The sequence below is a fragment of the Hippoglossus hippoglossus genome, chromosome 11 (genome assembly GCF_009819705.1).
Source record: "Hippoglossus hippoglossus isolate fHipHip1 chromosome 11, fHipHip1.pri, whole genome shotgun sequence".
Lineage (NCBI taxonomy): Eukaryota > Metazoa > Chordata > Actinopteri > Pleuronectiformes > Pleuronectidae > Hippoglossus > Hippoglossus hippoglossus.
Window position 1 is genome coordinate 11,981,000 of NC_047161.1, and position 13,928 is coordinate 11,994,927.

A 13,928-nucleotide genomic window follows, 5' to 3' on the forward strand; every position below is an offset into this window, starting at 1 on the left:
GCTCAACAAACAAACAAACTCAAGAGAAGCATAAAGAGTGTGCAGCCACAGATGGCACAGATAGGTCAGACTGGATCTTCAGACCCTGAGCTGCACATATGAAAGCGATGCAGCTCTTAGCAGCTTTATAATGGTGCCAGTTGCTTTGCATCAGTGACATTGTGTGTTGTTGTTCCCTCGTTTTCATGTATTTCATATATTGGTTCGAAATAGCATCAGTGCCCCAAGGCCAAATAAAAAAAAAAGCCTGTTCATTGGATTTTAATATTTTTTTTGCAAAGGCATAATTTCACAATCCTGATAACAAATAACTCATATCCACTGATCCATATCCACGTACAGTAGAGGAGAGGGTGAATTACACTAATAGGCAGATTATTCAAATTACTAAACAAACAAATTGATCATGAGGGATAATTCCACGTGATTTCATGGGTCTCAGCCTCTCGTGTCGTCTCCTCCAACTCGACAAACAGAGATGACTTTCAAGCAGTACCACGGATAACAGATGAGAGCGTCTCTGGAATTCATCAGTTACAGTATCTCCCAAATCTAATTGTGTTTGAGGTTTATTCATGACCTCGCTACATGCAAATATCTCTGATGAGTGTGTGTCTGAACTCAGACGTGTGATCGCTTGGAGAACAATAAAGGAGCCAAGCTTTTTTTTGCACTTTCCTCTTTATTCAAATGTTGACCGATGTCTTCGGATCTCCTCTCAAAGTCATTTTATGAGGAGAATTAAACACACAATACGGGTCAATATTTAACAGTATTAACATTCTACAGGACTGGGTGTATTCATCATAATGCAGACAAACGATCTGCCCTGTGCGATTAAAAAACATGTTTGACCTTAAGGAGGAAACGGCAGGACTCACCATTATTGCATGTTTAAATTAGACTCAAGCGAGCACTGCATGTACCCATCAATCCCGAGCTCGACAAAGACACAAGAAGAATATTGATCCACATACTGGAAAGTCATCATATTTTGCCTTTCGGGTAACACTGACATGATAGGAAGCGACATAAAGGTGTTGTGGTCTCTATTCTGACTGTTTGATCCTCCCTATGGATCCTACTCGCTGGTGCATGTGAAGCTGGGGAGCATCAAAACATCTATTATCTAGACAGATTATCATCAGAGGCTTGCGGGAGGAGCTGGAGGCAATTCCATCCCACATTAGGCGAGAGGCGAGGTTCCCCACTGACAGGTTGTCAGCCAATTACAGGGCCGACTTGCAATAGCCGTTTTTATACATGAACTCCGGAGAATGTCAGGGCCCAATAGACCTTTCACATAAGAACAACGCAGCAGGAGATTCTCCGTTCAGATGCGTTTGAAACAACACAGAGATCTCCAGAGCGTTCAGGTGAGGGGCGGCGCAGCAGGGAGAGGCAGGATGTAAAGTATTAATTCCGCTGTGGAGATCAGGTGTTTTTTATTCACAGCACATCAACACTCGGCCCTTAGCATCCAAAAACTCTCTTGACATTTTCATCGGTTTCTTCTAAGTGTACGGCATCGCTTTTTCATCTAAGATATTTGTAATATTTAATGTTTTATTCAGTTTTGCTTCTGTGGCACATTCGAAATGTCATCAGCACACCCACCTGCTCGCTGTGAATCCTCCCGAGGATCTCCTGCTGGTTTCTCACATGGCCTCAATCGGACTTTATCCTGGGGAGACTGGCAGGAGAAACTCCGAAGAAAGTCCGTGTCAGGAGAAGATCTGGAGTTCAGTGCATGTCTGAAAGCAGGAGAGAAAAAAAAAAGGTCACATTCACACCTCCAGACAATTTAAAGTCTCCAATTGACCTTACCCCAGTCTGAATGTCTTTGGGCTGTGGGAGGAAGCTGGAGTAAGCAGACATGGGGAGAATATACAAACTGCACACAAAAAGATCCTGGGTGAATCAGCATTAGAAGCAGGATCCTTCGGGCTGTGAGGCGACAGCGCAACAATGCCACCCAACATCCAAGCAGTAACCCAGACATAATTACTGTATTTAAATGTTATTAAATGGCAAAATTATAAAAGCAAGCAGCATGTATGGGGTTAAGAGACCTGCTCACATTCTCTGTCTCCAGTAGAAAGCATGTCACTACCACCATTACCATTTAGATCAATATCACACACACCAATTTGTCAAAGGCTGCTCCACACTGCTTATTTAAGTAAGATAATCTGTGTACTGTACCTTCCATTTCAATCAGTGGGTTATCGCAAGGCCCAACATGCTCCTCCTGGCTCTCCCTGTGTCTCATTATTCAGAGGAGAGCTGTGGCCTACAGATCAGGGAGTTTGAGGGAGTCGCAGTCAAGGCAATGGCTAACCTCAAAGCATGACAGCTTTTTTTTAGTGGCAATTACACACCGTCTTTCCCTGGCTCCTACACTGACAGCGTGTACGTGTGTGCATTAAGGCGATTTAAAAAGGGACAGAAATACACCAACCATATTATATACTAGCAGATGATTCTATAAGAGCAATATATTACACGTGTAATGTATGGTGCACACACCACTGTGAATTATAATGGGTTCAACCTCTAGCCTTTCCCCTCTCAGCTGCACGGGGGGTTTAAGAAAGCACACTGAAGGATTATTGCAGCTAACCTCAACTTAAATCTTATTTTCATGGTGTTGGCCTTCATCTCTATGAGTCAGAAATATGGGGAAAGGCCAAAACACGACAATGAAGTCAGATTGGTCCAAAAACATCACACGTGGTTTATGATCATCCAGGTTTTAAACAAGTCAACCACTAAAATGCTGCTGAAGGTTAAAATGAAAGTATGCGAACCCAAATGACTAATAATTCCTCACTGCACTGAAAACTGTGCGAACCAATACTGGGTTCAATCATTGACTAGATATAAAGGCGCCATGATAGCTACTCAAAAATGAAGCCAAATAATCTTGATCACCACCTGGTGGATGGCTTCAGTACTACTCTATGTCTGTGTTTCGTGGGACCTCGCCACACCGCGGCTCAATTCCCTGATCTCGACTGCGCCGACTCTGGCACCAAATGTGCAAGATGGCAGCACTGAGAGGAGGAAGTGGAGACGCTTCGTCCATCTTTATTTTCAGTCTATGTGTTCAATCTGCAACCAAAGTGAACTCAAGGTCAAATCTATTCCAGGTCTTTTTTAATCCTAAAGCAAGTAGAGGCTGCTATATAAATAGCGAATCTGAACTGTACAGTCCATTAACACTGGTAGATTTGTATAGATGTAGCTCAGTGATTTGTACCTTCCAGTCCTTTCCATGTCTTACACTTACACCTGCCTTGAACACCAGCCTCTTTTATGAGGCCTTCATATTGTTTTTGATTTTGATGTTGGTAATTCTGAGGCTTTAGGTGTGATCTCAGCGAGTGAGGCTTACACGCAGGCGGAGCTCAGCGCTGGCTCACTGGGCTCTGACAGGTTTTTAAGGCTCTCCTCCTGGATACAGCGAGGACGACAGGAAGTGCAGAGCTGCTCCACATAAATCATCCCATCCAATCCCACCTGGGCCTCAGCCAGGACATTTGCATATTCAGATGAACCACTGAATTAAGGTGAGGTTTGTGATGTGAAGTCACCAAAGCGGATGCATTATGCATCGGTCCTGTGCATGTGCTTGAATTCATCATTATAATATTTGAAAAATAATGTAATTTATTGTTAAACATTTGCACTGGTGGAAGCCTTTGTTACCTTTGAAATACAAAGGGCACAGAAAAAACCGTTTGGTTTAGCGTCTTAGCTCCGTCTCTGCTTCTCTCTCCACCTTCCTCTTGCTGTGCGTCAGGGTCTCTGTTAGCACATTGTTTGTATGCACACAACCAATCCCACTATTTAGGCAACACATAAGAGAAGGATTTCATGAATGCAAAGAATATCGAATCCTGCCTCTGCCCTGTTTGCTTCAACTGAACAGAATCCTGCCTCTAGTGTGCGTTCTAATGCCTCAGGATGCTCTGGTCATTCATGGCCCCCTCTCATTTCTAAAGGCCGTGTGTTGTTGCTTACATGCATGACTCTTCCTGATGTTAATCTTCCACTTCAGCAGACATCTATAGACCTAGGGAGTGAGACAGATTGCTATCTGGGTTTGATTTCCACAATGTAGGTGGAAAGTGGCTGGCTGTGCCCTCCTGACCTGCTGTAGGTTTGGTTTTATGCTAAATCAATTAAAGGACCTGTCTTGGTATAAATGCACATGTATTCATTGGCAGTGGAGCATGAGCATCTAAAAACGTTTTCAGACATGACCTGCAGAATCCAAATCCTCCGCATTATTCAGACGAGAGGTGGAGCAGCCGGGTGCAGCAGGCAGAGGCAGGAAGTGGCGTGTTAACTCCGCTGTGGAGATCACATGATTTTCTTGACAACATACAGACATAGTCGTCAGCTGTTATCACCACAAACTCTCTTGACATCTTCTACGTGTGTCACCACCTTTACACTGGGAGATATTTTTTTTCTTTTTGTAGAACCAGAGTTCAGTGCATGTCTGAAAGCAGCTATAGCTACACATCGGAGTCCTATGTTTTGATGCCTTTTTTGAGTATGGGAGGTTTAACCCAAGTTAAAAGATGGGTTTGGACTATATTCAATTGAGTCTCTCAGCGTGACCACAGAGTAGATAATAAATACAAATCGAATAGGGAACAAAATTCAAAAGTTAAAAAACAAAAAAACATTTCAAAGCATGAAGTGAGGCTGCAGTAGCCATTGTTAGCATGTTTCAGTAATTGTAACAGAAAAGCATCCGATTGGAAGATATAAACAGGCGTCAGGGGGCCTCCGGCCTGTAGGGGGCGTCCAAACCCCCAGCAACTGTGGCCCCATCCTTGCTTTGCTTATTTATTTATTTATTTAAAATAATATCAAACAAATGCATCATCCTCATGTGTTGAAATGAAAACAAAGAATGCGGACTTACTTTGTTTGCTGATAAGAATTATAACTAATAACTTCCACGGCTGAAACTTCTGCAGTCTTCAGGTGTGTGTCGTGGTGACGACGTCAGCTCAGGTGTTCGCCGCTAAACTTTTGCGTCAATGCCGCAAACCGGTAAAAAGACGCTTGTTGAAAACAGCGCAATAAACAAACGACGGCGCAACGGAGGAATGCTAGCGTTAGCAAAGCGCCCGGAGAGGAGGATGCTAACATGCTAGTGGAGGAGGAAGGTGCTAATGTTGCTAACGTTAGCCGAGCAGCAGCGAGAGCCGGACACAGACCGACACACACCTGCTCCACCGACCCGCCCTCACTGAAGCCTCACACCGGCCCACAGAGCACAGACACCCGCTGACAGGTGAGTCATCGGCTCAGCAGCCACACAAGTTATCTGTACTTATTTTTAAAATACTTAACCTATTAGGTTACTTTTATGTTAGGGTCTGTTTATTGTTCATATGGATAGACATAGATATTCTTTATTAAGGCTTCCTAGTTTATGAACAAATTGGTGTGTTGTGTGTCCTTCTGCAATGTGTTGCATGGCTGCTGTGTTGAGTACATATTGTATATCTGTAGAGTAAATATGACCATACTTGTCATCTGCATCTTTTAACATCTTTATCTCGTGCTCCTGCTCCTGTATCAGAGGAAGGTCGTGCTCAGTGTTGAATACTGTGTTTTGTTGCTTTGTGTTGCTTGCATGGCATATAAGCTTAAATGCTGTTATTGTGTTGTTTTCCTACTTTTCAGTATGGTAACATGTGACAGGTGAAATATATTATCATGTATTACATGTTATATGGTGAATTGTATGAATTGATCACTGTGTGTGTGTGTGTGTGTGTGTGTGTGTGTGTGTGTGTGTGTGTGTGTGTGTGGAGGTGGTGCAACATGTGCTTGTTTTCGTCAGTTCCACACTGTGGACTTGTGATGATACTGTTGCTGCTGACCCAGGAAGCTGTTGTTGTTATCACGTGGTGTAAATCCTGTATGGTGGCATAAATCTACATGTGTGTTGATATTGTCCTTCAGGTCGAGATCATAGCCTGTCAGTGTGGATCCTGAATAAGATCCAAGTGTTTCAAGTGACGCGTGCAAATAGCCTCCACGTGAGAACCTATGATTCTCTTGAATAATAATCTGGTCTTGCATAAGCGTGTTTAAAGTGTTGAAATGCTACAAACAAAGTTTCACTGCAAGATGGTCCTAGCAGAGGCTGGTAACATTTGGATATAATTTTCAACACTTTCTTCATTGTGGAAAATGAAAAGACTGCATCAAAACTCAGCGCTGGGAAGGGAGGAGATGAGAGGAAAAGAGAGAGAGAGAGAGATTAGAGAGGAAGAGCCCATGCCCTCAACCCCGCCCCTCTCTGCGCACTTCATTTTAGTCAGGTATTTGTGAACCCGGTGCACGGTCTTGATGCTAACTTTTCATCTTGGCTTCCTCCAATGTAAAATTTTGTATTATTCAATTTTAGTTTTTTTTCCTTGTTTAGTAACGGCAGGAACGGCATTACAATCCCCATTCCTGTGAATTTGTAAATCGCAAGATGTCGGAGGCCAAAAATATCTGAAACCACAGTTTAAATCTTTACGATGTGATTAAACAGCTTATTATTCTTATTATTTTATCCACCGTGTAAAATCTTCATCTTAGAAGTAACTACTTCCCCCAAGGGAAGAAATCTCACTCCGAGTTGAACTCAAAAGTTGGCGAGACTTTCTTTTTCAAGTGTTCTCCCTTCAGAGTTCAGATAACAGCTTTTACACCAGCATAAAGGAAACCAGCCAAAAGGGTCAGCACACCAAAGTGTGTTTGAACCACACCAAACAAGTCGGGTGGTGTAAAAAAACACCAAGTCTTTGATCTAAATGTATTCAATTCCTTTTATATTATATGTTGTATTTATTGTGTTTATCCGTGCAAGGAATATGTAAAGTAGGTTTTCAAAAATGCAACACAAATGCCTTCCGTCTTTAGACTTGTACTTGTATAAACAAGAAATACGACTTGTGGAAGGATATCAATCTCCCCTCCCTTTTCGAAACGCCTCAGAAAACTGTACGTCTTCAACCCTCACTTACCCTCATTCACACTGCAGGGATAGTAAAACTGAAATAAGTTAGTGCTTCGCCTGCTGTGCTGGGACCCCTCGTAAAATGCTTTGAATACTGTGGAAAATCTGAGTGTACAGCAGTTGGATGAAAGGGAAATGTTGGCTGTTAACCCGGTGTTTAACAAGGCTCTGTGGGCCCTTAACTTTGAGCACTTCGGGTTTTTTTGGCCATGTCACTGTAAGCTCTGTATGTCAACGAATGACAACACCGGAGCACATCCCTGAATTTGCACAGTGCATGTTGAAATTTGTAGCTCAGGGGTAATAGATGCTGAATTTCAGCAGCGTAGGATCGTAGGAGTTTTGGAGTCTGGTGAATTTTTTTTTCTCCTGCCCAGATATTCAGTTTACTAACTGTAATAACCCTGTTGTTTAATGTAGCTTCACTCAGTCGTATTGTGATAGAATTCGGTTGACAGCCTGGTCTAAGAGGTAGATGACCTTTTTGGATAAACTCAACAGGAGGTGTGATTAAATTTAACTCTCTCCTTCAGTTTGATTTTACATCAAATGGTTCTCAAGCCTTGAAACCAGACTCATAACACAGAAAAAAGCTGCAGTCCTGCATGGCTTTTGAGACGATTGAGCATTTCCCATCACCTGAGTTTTTACTTCCTGTATTTTAAGGATAAAGAGAGATATGCAGACGAATCAAACTTTAAACAATGTCAGCAGGGAATATGTTTGCTAATTTCTCAAACACTGCCTGTAGCAAAACAAGTAAACCTGTGCCGAAGTGTTCTGCTTTCCTAGGATCTAGAAAATTGCGTTGTTTGTGTCTGTGTAATTATCGTCTCCCTGTGAGTGATTGCATTTTTTTGCTGTCACGAGTGAAAATATCTGGCAGAAATAACTCGCACGGAAACAAAGAACAAAGCAAAGCTTTTATTCGAGACTTGAGTTTAAGCTCCGAATGAAAGAAGGATAGAAATAAATTGTTTCATAGAAAAGCCTCTCCACTGCCATAGCATGTCTATCAAGGGCCCTGATAATTAATTTTTTGCCTCACAAATCTCATTAGTGCATAATGAGGGAACAAGTCCTATTAGAACGACATGAGTGAGACTGTTATCATCTAAGATGTATTATAGGCCCTGGGCAGAGTGACAGGTTCACCTCTGCTTTCAGGACAAACAGGACATAAAGGGAGTCCTCCCTGTTGTCTGAGCTGGTGATATAAACTTCTCACTATCAGATTTTGTTGGACCTCGGCTGTGATTCAACAGATATCTACTGGTTCTTATCAGGCTTTTCATTAAGAGATGATCGGATACCATCAAGAGATGACTGCGTAACGATCCGATACCAGTGGATTTTAGAAAATACTACATACTTTAACAGCTGGATGCTACTAATCCTGTAGGAAGTAATGATTGTGTTCATTGTTGAATGACAAAACAAATACATACAGAGAATGAATGCCATAGAACTTCTTTTATTTTCTAGTTTGGCACCCGTAACTAAAATTTAACACAAATATAGAAATACAGGAATACACAACACCCCTCGAAACTGAATTCTTGCATCTGGTATATGTCACTGTTTCACTTGTGGGACTTTCCAGTATGAAATATTGCCAAATTGCTGATATGTTTGCTACACTACCAGTAATCACTTGTCTTTGCCACTCTAAAAACAGGCACTTGCCAGTGGCAGTGCAGCACAACTGCTGTTTTGGAGCGACAAAAAAGAAGCGATTACTTGGAAAAGAAGCTTGCAGTTTTATTTGGGTGGACTAATAAACTTTAAACACGTTGTATCGGAGCAGTACTTAGATTTGCATATTCTCTAATGCGCGGTTTTTTGGCAGTATCGCAGGCATTTTGGATGCTGGTATCAGTATCGGAGCATCCCTGTGTTTATTTTAACAGCATGACATGAGTTGTGTAGTGAGGTCAGAAGCTGCATTATGAGTGTCATGGCATGAATCTTCTTTCATCCCTGGAAAGTTGGAAAATATTATTTTTGCAAATGCCCCCCCCCTCTCTCCGGCTTTCTCGTTTTTGCGACTCTACAAATTACAGGCTCCAGCAATGCCTCGGGTCTCTCATTCCCCCGCTCCTCTACAAAATAAGATACTATGATGAATGTGGCAGTAAATATCATTACACAAGTAGATCAGTGGTCTGCTTCAGGGCATTGCTTTGGCACTTACGCTGCTAATATCAAAGAGTTTTATATCAAGAGGGTTTACATAATTATCATGCAGCCGGCATTGTCATCCAATAATACATCAAAGGGTATGAAAAAGCAAAACTCCTCATAGATCTTAATTTACGAGTGTTGAATTGTTAATCTGAAGGAGGTATTATTTCATTAGGTAATTTCTACTCCACTCGCTCTATATACACTTGTGGCGGATGCTAATTTCCTGAAGAGGCAAACACCATCACGTACAATTTTTAGAAATCCAATAAAAATCTTGATTGTTCTGGGCTTTGTGAATAAATTGACCAGGCCTTTAAAATGTGGAGCGCATTATGTTGAAAACAGCACGCAGATGACATGATAGTCCCTGAAATTAGTTAATACTTCTGGGGATGATGTGCCAATCATGAACTAATTAGACTAAATCTGATCTTTCCTGCTGAAGAATTATCATAAATTTAGCTTCTATATTTCTTCCCACGCACTTCCCCACATGTAAAGTTCCTGAGTTTAGCCACCACTGTTAAATCCCATCACAACTCTAAAGTCCTATCTCTCACGAGCAGATAGAGACACTGGCGCAGATTAGCCCCAGAGTGAGGAGAGATTTCAGGGGTTTGATTTATTGTCTTTGAGGCAGTGGCATTGAACACAGTAGGGGTTCCTCTCTCACAGTATGCCGTGAATACAATAGCTGGCTCACATACTTTATACAGGCATACACAGGCCCATGCATCCCCACCACACACACATAAACACATGCCAAGCACTATTGTGGCCCAGATGTCCTCCTTCTCATTAGCATCTTTATAAATACTGGGTTTTTTTCAATCAAAAAGTATTTTTTTTCCCCCAAGTCTCTTTCCAATGTCATCTGCAATGTTGAACGTGACGTATTGAACATTTCGCCTTGTTACCTCCGCCGAGGAGATAATGTTTTCATTGCCGTTTGTTTGTTTGTTTGTCTGTCTGGGAGCTTTTGAGATTACTCAAAAACAACCCCTCCAGTAAATTTGGATGTGTTTGCATTGGCTTTCAGTGTTTGTCTTGCTCTGGAAGTGATCCTTTCTCTGCCACTATCTTTGGTATATGAATTCTGCTGTGCACTTGAGTTAGAATGAATTTTAAAATGATGTACTTACAGTTATTATTCTCTGTGTGAGTTGCCCTAAGCACACGCTTTGCTAGTAGTGTTTCTTTAAGAATGGAAATGTAGGGCAGCCTGACGGTTTATCCAACACTTCCTATACTATCTCTGCATTACCTGGAAATCGATAGACAGTACACAACAGACTGAATGGATCTTAACCTGGAAATGAACCTCGATGTTGAGCATTGTAAATCTTCACTTCACTTCACTGACATTGGGTCAAAGCACAGAGCTGCCAGCATGACTGTAGACTATTTAGTTTTCTTAGCAAAGCTGCTATTATTTGTATTGTGCAGAAAGTAAGTGTCTAGTTACGGTAGCGATAGAAACTGAAGCGATACTGCAGAATCAAGTTAGGAACATATGATTTTGTATTAAAGTGTATTACAAAGGCTGACAATTATGTTAATTACATCTGATAATTGTCCTTCTGGCAACATTTCTTTGTGAAGGTGTGATATTAGATCTTTTTTTAGCAATACAGATCTTTGGCTTCCAGTCTTCAGATGCACTATATCATTGTGTTTTTCAATAATGCAGCGAAAGGGAAAGTTGTCAGGCTAAAAATCATCTAAAAATGAGCCACATGGGTTTTATACACTTATGTTTTCAGTTTGGATTGATTCACTGGTATTTTTGATATCCTTTAAACATGTTAAAATCACAACTGGATTTAGTAATTTGTGAGCTCTAATTTATTCATAATGTATTTATTCATAATGCAGTTTCCTCTCTCTGAAACTAACAGGGTTTCTAAATATAGACCCGAGAATCTCAGTCCACATCGTGACAATCTTTGGTCTCTCAGTGCTCCAGGCAGGTTTGCTCATGAACCGTGACTGTGAGCTTGGTTGATGTGTGCTGCAGGGGCGAGAGAAGCTGGATCCAAGTAAAAAAAAAAAAGAAAGATGAACAGATGAGCTGCTATCACACCTGGGTGAATGAAATGGACAGCAGTGTGTTGTTTTGTGTGACCGGACCAAGTTACAAAAACATGTAAAGGGATAAACACGTTTGTCCTCTATTGTTCTTGTGCCTACTGCAGCGGGGCTCAGTTGTAATGAATTTCTGGCCCCAGCAGCTGAAAATGCTCCAAGCCTTGGGTGAATGGTTCAGTGCACAGTCAGTACACCCGAGCTGGAATGAGTGGACATGAACTTAGCCCAGCGTTGGAGTGGAAAGGAAATTGACCGTCCACGACAACAGCGATCCGAGCCGTCACGTTGTCAAGTGACCTTGAAACGATCTTTGATGCACAGATGAAGATGCAGAGTAAAACCGCACACAAGAAACGCTTTCACTGTCGATTCCTGAGCTCACTCGACACGTTTGGGTTCGGCCCAGTGTGCTGTGAGACTGTCGTGTCTCGAATGCCTGAAAGAGCCAGTTGCTGACATTTTCCTGAAGTTTCCATCATGCTCACAAGATGGAGGCTGCTCAAAGAAATGCATGGGTTCCTCTAACTTTCTTTTTCTTATTGTGCCGTTGAAACTACTGAAGAAAAGACCATAACAAAAAGATCTCTGACAATTATGGAGATTTCACCCTCCTATCTGGATAAATATCTCCTCCATCTCTGCCTTGGTATGCGATACGGTTTTCATACAATTTCCGATTTTGTATTGAATATTTTCATTGAAAGAAACCTTTTGACGAAATAGGTGTAATGCTGTTGGCGGGGGACAACAAAAGAACAACAGCTCCATACACATCTAACTTCATCATCATATTATTAATATCGTATAGACTCAGAAAGGCTGTGAATATGCAGTAGTGCAGTGCCTCTCCTTCTTTCCACTTTGCCAATACGATGCAGCCGAGCCTGAAATTACATATTATACAGTGTCTGCCTATAGAAAGGCTGAAAATATTCATATAAATGAGAAGAGGTCGGCCTCGTTAGGGCGATAACAACCTTAGGGCGTGAGGATGTGAGCAGATTAATTGTGTCAGTTGATTCTGTCTTGTTGTGCAAATGCAGGGTGGAGCAGGAGCTGGTATTTGATTCGAGCTGAACCTTTAGAATAAATAGGGACTCTATGGCAGTGCCAAACTCGAGGGATCTCAAAGCAAGACACCAAATAGAGTAAGACCTCCTTTTGTTTTCACTGCACAGTCATTATACCAAAACCTCTCAACCCTGAAAGACTGACAGGAACAGAGTTGGTGAGGGAAAATGCTGCTGAATCATCAGAGAAAAGTGCAGAAATAGTCAGTAGCAAAGTTTTCGCTGGTGTGGTCAGAACTAGAACCATCCATCTCATTAAAGGATCTTAGAGCTACAGAAAGTAAAAGCACCTTTTTATATCAAATCATAAGTGCTGAAAGCTGCTTTCTCTCATCTTTTCGCCCCTTCACACCGTATGTCCCGTGCAGCTTGTTCCTCTTATTGCTTATTTGCTCAGAAAATAAAGAGCAACACCAAATAATCTTTTATGTGCGTATCCTGTAGCTAAAAGTGTTTTATGAAAAAGAAATACACTAATCACTTTGGCTTTTACAAAATGCAGTTTTTTTTTTTTATCAGTTATGAGATGATGCCAGTCTGAGCTGAGAGGGAGGAAGAGGCAAACACAAGCCGAACTGAACGACAGAGATGTAACAAAAATAGCTGTCAAAGAGTTTCACAGTGCAAAAAATCTATTATATACACAGTATCTGCTCATATTTACATGGATATGAACATACAAAATATACAGAATCTGTCCCCCCCCCCCCCCCCCCCGAACCCAACAGGATTGATAATGTCTTACAGTGTGCAACACATCCAAGGCAAATCAAGAGAAAGATGAATTTCATAGCAAAATAAATAGTATACTTTAACATTTCACATGAGAATTTGTGTAACGCACTAAAATCTACTCTGCCATCATAGGATGATGATATAATTCGCTCATATTGATTGTCACTCTCCATTTCTTCCTTGCGCGTGGCTAGCAACAGCAAATTAACTGAAATATAATATTGCAAAAGATCCAGATGTCTGTTTTATTCAAGAGGCTTCTGGGGAACTGCAAAGTGAAGCAGTTAATAAATGTTTATTAATAAACCAATGCATTAAAGTGTGATCTTGTTTTTCCTACATTCCGTGTAAATCTAAATCAGAGCCCTGTTCTACACTGTTAAAAATGGACTCGCCTCTTAGGGCCACTCTAGAGATCCATTGATATAAATTTTCAACTGTACTTCATTATTAAAATCCAAAATATCTCCTTGTACAAATCTTTAAAATCTTCAGATGAACAGTGACCAGGGATTCAACAGATCGTAGACTAACAGCACTCGAGTAAAATAAAATAAAATTCAGAGAGTCAAATTAGGGCTTAGCAAATAATTGAAAAGGAAAAGTGCAGTCATTTTCTATATTTTTGTTATTGTCTAATGCAACGATAAAAAGACTAAAGTTCAAAATGAAACTCCAAATAAAGGCTCATATAAGCTGCCTTTACGTATGAAAAGAGACGTGTGTTTCAGACGATGTAGCTGTCACTGCTCACATACTTCAATGCGTCGTTTAATAACAAACACGGTGGAGGAGGTTGTCCCTGT